Here is a 10,815-nt window from a genome sequence, read left to right as displayed (position 1 = left end):
GGTAACTGCACGTACATATACTTAATATTTATTATTTATTTTTTGAGTATGCATGTACGAATAACTGCGCGTATATATCTTTTACTATTTACTTATTTTTTGAGTATGCATGTATTATGAATATAAGGAGGCGTGTGTGTGTGTGTATATGTAAGCATAGATATATGTATACTTTTACGCATTTGTGTACTTATGTGTATATATGGATGCGCGCGTGTGTGTGTGTGTATGGGTACGCATGTACATGTGTATGTGCGTGTAGTGTATATATATGTATATGTGTGTGTATGCGTATGTGTGTGTATATATGTGTGTGTGTATATATATATATATATGTGTTATATATATATGTGAATATATATATATATATATATATATATATATATAATATATATATATATATATATAATATATACATGTATGTATTTGTATGTAGGTGTATATGTATGTGTGTGTATTTATATTTATTGGTGTATAATATAGACTAGCCTTCTAAGAGTGTAGACATAATCTGTAGGTACGCGTACGTATGTGTATATACGTGAATGTATGTAGATGGATGTATGTATGAATATAACGCGTGCGTGCGTGTATGTGTATGAGTGTACGAATGAGTGAGAGTACGTGCTAAAGAGTGTGCGTGAGTGAATGAGTGCCTTGTTTCCCAGTAGAAAGATAATGGACTGGCTGTCATAGCCAAGATGTTTGTGACCAAGCGCCAAAGATAACAAAAGTATAAACGAAGATAATAAAATTAAAATTAGGGAATTGGTCTGTATTTGTATGTGTATATATATGTGTGTGTGTGTAGGTTTGCATAGGTACACATATGTATATGTATACATGTATGTATATGTATGTATGTGTGTGTATATGTGTGTGTATGTGTATATATGTGTATATAGGGACTAGTGTGCTGTGTGTCATGGTGTTGTGTGGATATGTGTGTGTATGCGTGTATGTGAGTATGTGTGTGTATGTGTATATATATTTTTCTGGCTGGGCGTATATGTATGTGAGGTCGTGTGTGTATATATACATGTGTGTATACGTGTATGCATGTGAGTGTGTTTAATGTATATATATATGTGTATGTGTAGACATGTATATGTATGTGTATGTGTAATGTATATATATGTATATTGTGTGTGTATGTATTGTGTATGTATATGTAATATGTTTGTATGTGTGTTGTATTATGTATACATGTGTGCATAGGTATAAGTGATCTCCTTATTTACCTAAAACTCTATTCCCCTTTTTTTTATATATGGGTTTTTTTTTACATATTGGTTTTTTTATTTTTTTATTTTTTTATTTTTTTATTGTTTTATTTATTTATTTTTTTATTTTTTTATTTTATTTTTTATATATTTTTTTTATATATTTTTTTATTATTATTTTTTTTATATTTATTCTTCTATCTAATTTAACACGGACTCCTTGACCACTCCCCCAAGTATGATATTTTGCGCTATGCCTACCCCCCAAAAAGTCCCCCACCAACACCCCGTTAAACCTGCCTAAATGTATAAATGCCAATACAATTCTTGTTAACTAGCTTCCTGAAGATTTCTCTGAATGAACAGTTCTAGTCCTGTAGAAGCTCCTTCTATATAATAAATTAATTTTACTACTCTGCTATGTATTGAGTACCTTATTTACTGTGGTTAACCCCGAATCAACCCGGGACCTACATATATATATATATATATAATAGTTGCGGGTTCGAGTGAATTAGCCACCTCGATAGTAATGCACCAAATTCAGGTCAAATAAATAGCAATGATGCACAAAACAAAATGAGAGGAACATATACAATCACAAGCGCTCGACTGAATATGCCTCGAGTCGCAAAGTTGTACCTAGGAACACAAACCACGCCAGTTGTACTGTGCTTCATAGACTCTTGATCCTCCAGGTGTATGTACACCCATTAAGAATTAAAATATAAGCATTCCAAGAATCAACATTACGTGCCACATCATGATACCTGGCTAGCTTTGGTTCTTTCGCGGGATAAAATAATTCTATTCATCAATAATAATAAAAAAAAAATCGCTTACAACTGCTGTAGTGAATGAACCAATTATATTATAAATATATATATTATATATATAATATATATTATATATATATATATCATTTGACGCGTGGAAGTGTTGTATAAACTATTTGAAAACACCAAACACCGTTGAATTCACTTCAACATTTAAATTTAATTTGCCAAAATGTTTTCATCGCTTCAGACCGCGACTTGTTCACTGAAAAAATTCTGTGCTGCATCTGTATATGTATATGTTTTTGTGTCCTGTGTTTATTTGTTGCTATATATATATATATATATATATATATATATATATATATAATATATATATGTGTGTGTGTGTGTGTGTGGGTGGTGTGTGTGTGTGTGTGGGTGTGTGTGTGGTGTGTGTTGGTGTGTGTGTGTGCATTGTGTGCTGTGTGTGTGGTGTTCATATATATGTATATGTGTGTGCGTGTATTTAACAGAAGTATTTTGCAGACCAAACTACACACGCTTTATTTAATTTTTTTTGGTATATCTGTAATAGTCAACTCATTAAATAATTAAGTGGCAAACACTTCTATTACTAAACTAATCGATTATTCAATGAAATAATCAGTTGGATTCTCAAAAAATCTTTACGTCTCCATTCGCCACCTCCGCAGTGATCTACGGTCTCTGTTCGACGTTTGTCGCGTTGTGCCTTCTCTAATTCGACTCAGATTTGTCGCTGTAACTTATGCTTTTGAGGAGAGTAAATATACAAGTGTGCACAAGGGTACAACTGATCATGTCCATGGTTTAGCTGGTCGATTGTTCTTATATTATCGTATCGACATCAGACGCGATGCTAAATTTCACTCCGACTCTATTATTTGTTTACGTAACTGTATCGATAAATTCATCGACAAATGCGCAGACATTCGCGCACACGCACAAACACGTTTACACACACTCACTCACACACATACACATACTCACACACCACACGCATATATATATATACATATATATACTTATATATATATGTATATCTATCTATCTATATATACATATATATATATACTATATATATATATATATATATATATATATATATATATATATATATATATATATATATATTATGTAATATATGTATTTATTATGTATGTATGCATGTTTGAATTAGCATTTCTTTAGATTTGTCTCAATAATAGAAGGCTTTGATTCCCGTCCGCCTGCCTCGAAGATTCTAGTCAAGAAAACGGACCCCCAGTTCTTATATTCAAATTTCAGATTCTCTATCGTCATTTTAAGCCGAATTGCATAGTTCTGTGAGCGTAAACAAACTATAATGAATGTTACTTGCAAATTGTTGGAATGTACAGATACAAACACCAACACATATACACACACGACACCGAACTATGCAAGCACACACACAATATATATATATATATTATATATATATATATATATATATATATATACGGAGAGAGAGAGAAATTCTCACTGGAACAAACTTCATTGCTTTTATTTCAACTATATCTTCCCTCTGTACACACAATTATTGTGAAAATCTGGACCGACATCAACACTTAGTTTCCGGAATATCAATAAGAAAACAGTGTGGCTAACGTGATTATTTGCTGTGTTATAAGGTTTCCATATTTGCATTATATATTTGCATTTATGGTGGAATATGTTTTCACTAGTTTCAATCGCTTGAAATTGGAAACGACTTCACGTCATATAGAATTAATTTTAATGTAAAGAATGCATGAATATAAATTCACAAGTCAATTTTATAATTACCGTTAAAGATTTTAATTTTCAAATTCACATCTTAGCAACGCCAATAGCTTGTTATGAATACTTCGATTGTACTAACGGAAGTATTTTGTAATACTAGTAAGAGAACAAATTTAATCGAAATATGCATTTCCTAATCGTCTTGGGAATATCAGTAATGATGAGTTATCATGCCAGAATGCAATTTTATGTAAATAAACGTGAAGTTAATGGGCGGTTGCAAATGTTTAATATTTTATCGTAATAACAGTTTGAATGCCTTACTAACTCTTTTGGGAGTGACTAAAGCTCTATCGGACATGCTGTGTTATTATTGCTGAAAGTTCTCCAGGCCAAATTCTTGTTATAATGTTTGAGAAGCCGAAGTCTATTCAGATGCGTAATGTTGATAGTCGTTTCTACAAATATTAAAATTTTACATGTTTTCAGTCGTTTTAGCACGCTTAAAATAGATTAACGATGTTAGCAGTTCTCTTTTTTTTCTGTCTATAAATGAACTTGCACTAGTCACAAAGAAATATCACGTGCCATATGGTTGTTTTCATTGAAGAAGATAATTTATGTGAGTTACTAATGTCACTAAATCTAGTGTGTTGAAAGACAAACGTTTTAGATTCTACAAAATTGGTTTCCTCTAAGAGGATTCCAAACCATACATTACTAAACTGCATTCAGAGTTTGAACGTATTTATAATTTTTCGTTCATCGGGTTTGCGAATTAAAGATAAGGCATTCAGTTTATTTTACTCATTATCGTTCTGAAACACGAACTAAATTTAAGCAACTAATTCATTTTGTCTTTTATTATAGATAACACCTAGCAGAAAGAACTTTCCAAATCACCAAATTTAATGGAGCTTTTGTCAGGAAGAAGCGATACACTCTGACGGTATCCAAAGAACATCGAACCTGAATGATAATACTCTCCTGTTAGAGGGTCAGTAGAGGTGGCCAAATCACTACTCATAATCTCCTACTGGCTTCCAGCTTAATTCCTCCCGCTTGCTCTATAACCAGCAAGAAGGTCTTTCTGATCTTGCCGGTCATGGAGCTAGAGGGAATTGCTTCGTTTTCTATGTCTAACTTGCCAAAGAAAAAAAATGGAGAACGATAAATATACGATCAGTTAGGTTACTTAAACTGTGAATAATTTGATTTTTGCGGCAGTGATGTAAAAGCCTTGAAATATGCCATGTATTTAATGACAGGGTCTAGCTTTATGGCAGAGATTTCACACAAACTATAATGCCTGATTATGTGAGAAACGTAATTATTTTGATTCCTCAAGTATTTCCTCGAAGAAGAAAATGTTAATTTGTATGGAACATTTTCTAGTTGTTTACTATTATTTTTAAATGAGCAACCACTACAATAGTTGTCTAATAATTTCACACCGATAACGTATTAACAACCGAAGTTACTGCGCGAAATATAAATATGCATTCTATAAAATAAATTGATATACTACGATCACTATAAGGAGTCAATCTATAAATATTATAAAAATTCAACTTCAGAAAAGTGATGTTGCTATAGTTAAACAACTCATCAGTGATATGATCCTTTGATACATTCTTTCTGGTTTCAAACAAACGCTGAAGGCAATTGTTGCGTTTGAATAGACATACATAGAGATATTTATTAAAATATGTGTTATATATAATGTCACATATCGTAAACGGCATTTTCGTTTCGAAGAAATAGCCAACAGTGCAATCACTAGATGCAATCATTTATTAAAACGAAAGAGCAATGAACAGTTGTGAAATGTGAGGGAGAAATAAAAAGCAAGACCATGTGAAAGCAGTCAATGTTACCTTACTGTCGCTTATGTCTCGTTAATGTATTTTGCTTAAAGTAATTGTGTACTTAAAGTATTTTACATACTAATTCATACACACAGACAAAGGCGCACACACAAACACATATAAAGATATATAGAAATATATATATATATATATATATATATATAAGTAAGGAAAAATTTTTTTTAAAAATGGGAGAATGCTCAAATGAAAGAAAATTTTAATAAAATGAGAAATTGATAAAATTATAAATATATATTTATTAATTATTCAACCGGTTTTCGTCATTGTATGACTTGTCAAGATATTTATGTTTTAAAAAGTTTTTTTAGAAATTAGAAAGGGGAAAAAAAGAAAATTGCATTGTTTTTTGCAAAAGAATAATGATAAAAATGTACAAAAATTAAAAAATAAGTGCTCCGATACATTGTGAGTTCGTTGTGTATCTTGAGTTTTATGATTGTTCACGAAAAAATTACCTTGAGGTATTAAGATCCAAAGGGATTAAGAGCATGTGTTGTGTGGTTTAATTCAGCATGTTGGCAGGACAGGAAGTAGTAGTAATTAAAAACTTTTTAAAACATAAATATTCTTGACAAGTCATACAATGACGAAAACCGGTTGAATAAATATATATTTATATATTTTATCAATTTCTCATTTTATTAAAATTTTCTTTCATTTGAGCATTCTGCATTTTTAAAAAAATTTTTCCTTACTATCATTTCTCCACGTGCGGTCAACACAACCCCACCATTTATTGATCTATATATATATATATATATATATATATATATATATATAATATATATATCTATAGGATAGATATAGATAGATAGATAGATATAGATTAGATATATAGAAGATAGATAGATAGATAGATAGATAAGAAGATAGATAGATAGATATATAGATAGATAGATAGATAGATAGATAGATATAGGCGTAGGAGTTGCTTTCTGGTTAGCAGCTTGCTTACCAGCCACATGGTTCCGGGTTCAGTCCTACTGCGTGGCACTTTGGGCAAGTGTTTCTACTATAGCCTCAGGCCGACCAAAGCCTTGCGAGTGAATTTGATAAACGGAACCTGAAAGAAGCCTGTCATATATATGTATGTGTGTGTGTATATAAGTTTGTATGTCTGCGTTTGTCCCACCAACATCACTTGACAACCCATGCTGGTGTGTTTACGTCCCCACCACATAGCGGTTCGACAAGAGGGACCGATAGAATAAGTACTAGGCTTAAAAATAATAAGTCGTAGGGTCGATTTGCCCGACTGAAATTGGTGCTTCAGCATAGCCACAGTCACATGACTGAAACAAGTAAAAGAGTAAAAGAGTAGAAAGAGAGAGAGAGAGAGAGAGAGGGAGAGAGAAAGAGAGAGAGAGAAAGAGAGATAGGCAGATATTGTATGTCAATGTATCTAGGTAGATAAATAGACAGACAGACAGACAGATAGATAGATAGATAGATAGATAGATAGATAGATAGATAGATAGATAGATAGATAGATAGATAGATAGATAGATAGATAGATAGATAGATATGACATTCCGTCACATAAACTTCGACCATTTGCATCACATCGTATCTACCCAAAGTATAAACGAAGGCATTATGGCAAATTTAAGTTGAGTAAATAAGAGAGAAATAACATATTTCAGATACGTCACAGAAAGGAAATCGCTTCATAAGAGGGTAGCCAAAGGTAAATATTTTCTCTGACTTGTGAATATGGATACCAGTCACGTGGGATAGCAAATGTACAAATGTACAGAAATACAAAGATTTCTATTTACTCACGGTAATGAACATTTTTCAAGTAATGGAATTTTTCTAAAAGTATTCAACACTTACTTATATTCCTGAGAGTTGTATCAATATTCTGATGCACCTCAAAAGATTACACCACCAAAGCTCAATGGAAAAGTATATATAATTATTAAAAGTCAGTCAACCGAACGATAGGAAATCAATGTGTTGGCAAAACGGAAAGAACAAATATTTGCAACGCTATCTAAAAGGAAATATATATCCTATTATTTAACAGGCAAAATATTTCTTTCGATGAGCAATCATCTCACCAGAGAGTCAGAATATTTTTCTCGTGATCTGTGTACATGTAGCTGTAGATTTACACACACACATACAAGCACATACATATATACTTGTACACACACAAAAAAACCACACGTATATATATTTGAATCTACGCATATAAGTATGTGCCTCTGTATATATATATATATATATATATATATATATATATATATTCTTTATTCTTTTACTGGTTTCAGCTAGAAGTTTGGGCCATGCTCAAATACTGCGTTTCAGTGTTTTGGGGGTCTCGTTTTGGAACAGTTTTTGGAGAGGAAGCGATTTGGACGAAGCCACTTATCTTTGTGCCTCCTGCCGAGATGTGGGCTCATCTGAGATTTCAGATGGAAATTTATCCAGTTGCTTTTCGACCGTTTCCACTTCAACCACCTTGCAGCTCTCTTAGTTTCCTTCGCAGGATTTTAAACAGTCTTGGTCCCCTGAATCTCAAGCAGTTGCAATACAGGGTTCCTATCTGAGATGAAGACAATATCTTTGGTCGCATGCAGTACTGTCTAGTTCGGTGGTTGGTATAATTTTTAATTCCAAAGTTGTGAGCTAGACCTTCCAGTACCGTCCATATCTATATCACTACTTACCTTTCTCGTCTTCTCTCCAGAGAGTGGAGCTCCATTTCTTGAAGCCTCTCCTAGTAGCTCATCTGTTTCATCGAGTTACTCAAGTTCCGCCACCAATTTGATGCTCTACGGAGACCACAGTTGGGAGTAGTAATCCAAAGAGACGACTGAAGAGATATGTCCTCCAAGGCACCCTTATTTCCGGTTCTGTATGATCTACGGCTTCACCCAGCTACTCGTCTGCACAGTGTTGTCAACCTAGCAATATGCACATAGAATGTTGCATCACTACGCACGTGTATTCCCAGGAAGGGCACTGATTCTATCTCTGGAAATGCACTGCTTTCTGGTCCTATGAATTCCTATAGTAGCCTGTTTGTGAACTGATAGCAGAGTACTTTAAGCTTATCAGCATTCAGCTGCGTGTTATTTACATCAGACCTTTGTATATTGCATACAGGTCCTTTTCCAGTTTCACTAAGTCATCAGGGTCATTGACCGCCTGAGATATCCTTGTATCATCAGCGTTGCTAGTGAGAGTGGATGACTGTTCGATAAACGTAATGTCCGAGAGAGCCACTACAAACAGTAGTTGTCTCTTTACAATTCCCTGAGATACTCCTCTGCAACAACATGTCCACTCCTTAAAAACGTCAAGCAGCCACTCTTCCAGTTTATAGGTGATACCAAGGTGGCGTAGTTTGTGACATACAATCCCATGAACGACTTTGTGAAAGGCCTTGGCAAAATCGCAATACATCACATCTACATTTGAGTGTTTGAGCTGATATTTCATCACCCAAACATAACGTTATAGTAGCTGTGTGACACAGTTCCACCCTGGGCAGAAACCATGGTGTGTGTGTTTGTGAGCAAGTTATTCTCTTCCAGGAACATGTGAGTCTTCTTCTGACAATGCTTTCTATCACGTTGATAACATGTGAAGTAAGAAAGAAAAGCCTGTAATTTCTAGCATTTGCTCTTCTTCCTCCTGTATGGACAGGGCATATGACACAATCTTTCAACAGTTTGGGCGGGTTGCCACATGCAAGACACGCATGACAGAAAACACATACACATCTCTCTCTCTCTCTCTCTCTCTCTCTAATATATAATATATATATATATATATATATATATATATTATATATATATATATATATATAAGTTATATACATATTTTTTATATATATATACATACACATACACACACACACACAGACATATATATGTATATATCCATATGTACATCCACAACGAACATAATTTATAGACGCCATATTTTTATATTCGTTCACGAATATATTGTGTACGAAGATTTACACTATCGAAGTATTTTAACGTTATCCTTATATGTGTAGTGTAATCGACATTATATGCACAGAATAAATAAGAAACAAATGAGGTTATGTCTAGTGTAAGGCTAATAACATTCTCCGATGAGAAGAACCCGCCTTTCAACAGATGCTAAACATACCATACTCAATATTTTAGACATGCTCTTATAAATCGTTGATCGTATATAATATACGTCTGCAATGGGTGTGGGGGATGACCTTTTTAACTGGTTGAAATCCTTCATCCTCAGCCGAAAGGAGGTAGTCACAGTTCTAGAACAGCACTCTACACCATATGAGATGTCATCGGGTGTACCACAGGGATCTGTCCTTGGTCCCCTCCTGTTTGTGGCATACATTAATGACATAGATGCCAATTTAAAGAATGCCACAGTATTGAAATATGCAGACGACATCAAGCTGTACCTTGAAATCAAGAGGACTGATCCTGATGTCTACAACTCTTTCCTGCAATCAGACCTAGACACAATGCAGCAATGAATCACAGACTGGCAACTGAAACTGGCTGTGGACAAGTGTACCACCATGCATTTTGGGAGAAAAAACCCTGCGTCCACATACTCCCCCCACAACACTGATATCAAGAAATCCTCTTGCGAGCGTGACCTAGGCATCACTGTCAGCAGTGATTTGGGTTGGACAAAGCATATCTCTAAAATTGTCAAGAAGGCGCGAGGGTCTTGGCATCACTCAGCAAGACTTTTGTTAGCCGCTCTCCAGCCATCTATTTAAAACTGTATACAGCTATGGTACGACCACACTTGGAATTTGCATCATCAGTTTGGAATCCCTATCTTGCTCAGAACATTGACCTCCTGGAATCTGTCCAGAGACGTGCAACCAAACGCATACCCTCCATCAGACACCTACCATATTCTGAGCGCCTTGTTTCCCTGGGCATGGATTCACTGAAGCTCCGGCGTCTGGCGACGGACTTGGTAAACACCCACAAGGTTATCAACCACCTCACCAATACACAACACTGAACACCTTTTTGATCTCCATGTGTCTAACACACGTGGACATGCCTACAAAGTCAGAAAACAGCACAGCTCCCATGACTTTCGGAAACATTTTTTCACGCTCAGAGTTGCTGAAGCGTGGAATAAACTGCCTGCATCAGTTGTTGACTGCCATGACACTGCATCCTT

The sequence above is a fragment of the Octopus sinensis genome, linkage group LG5, assembly GCF_006345805.1.
Source record: "Octopus sinensis linkage group LG5, ASM634580v1, whole genome shotgun sequence".
Classification (NCBI taxonomy): domain Eukaryota; kingdom Metazoa; phylum Mollusca; class Cephalopoda; order Octopoda; family Octopodidae; genus Octopus; species Octopus sinensis.
This window is presented reverse-complemented; position numbering follows the sequence as displayed.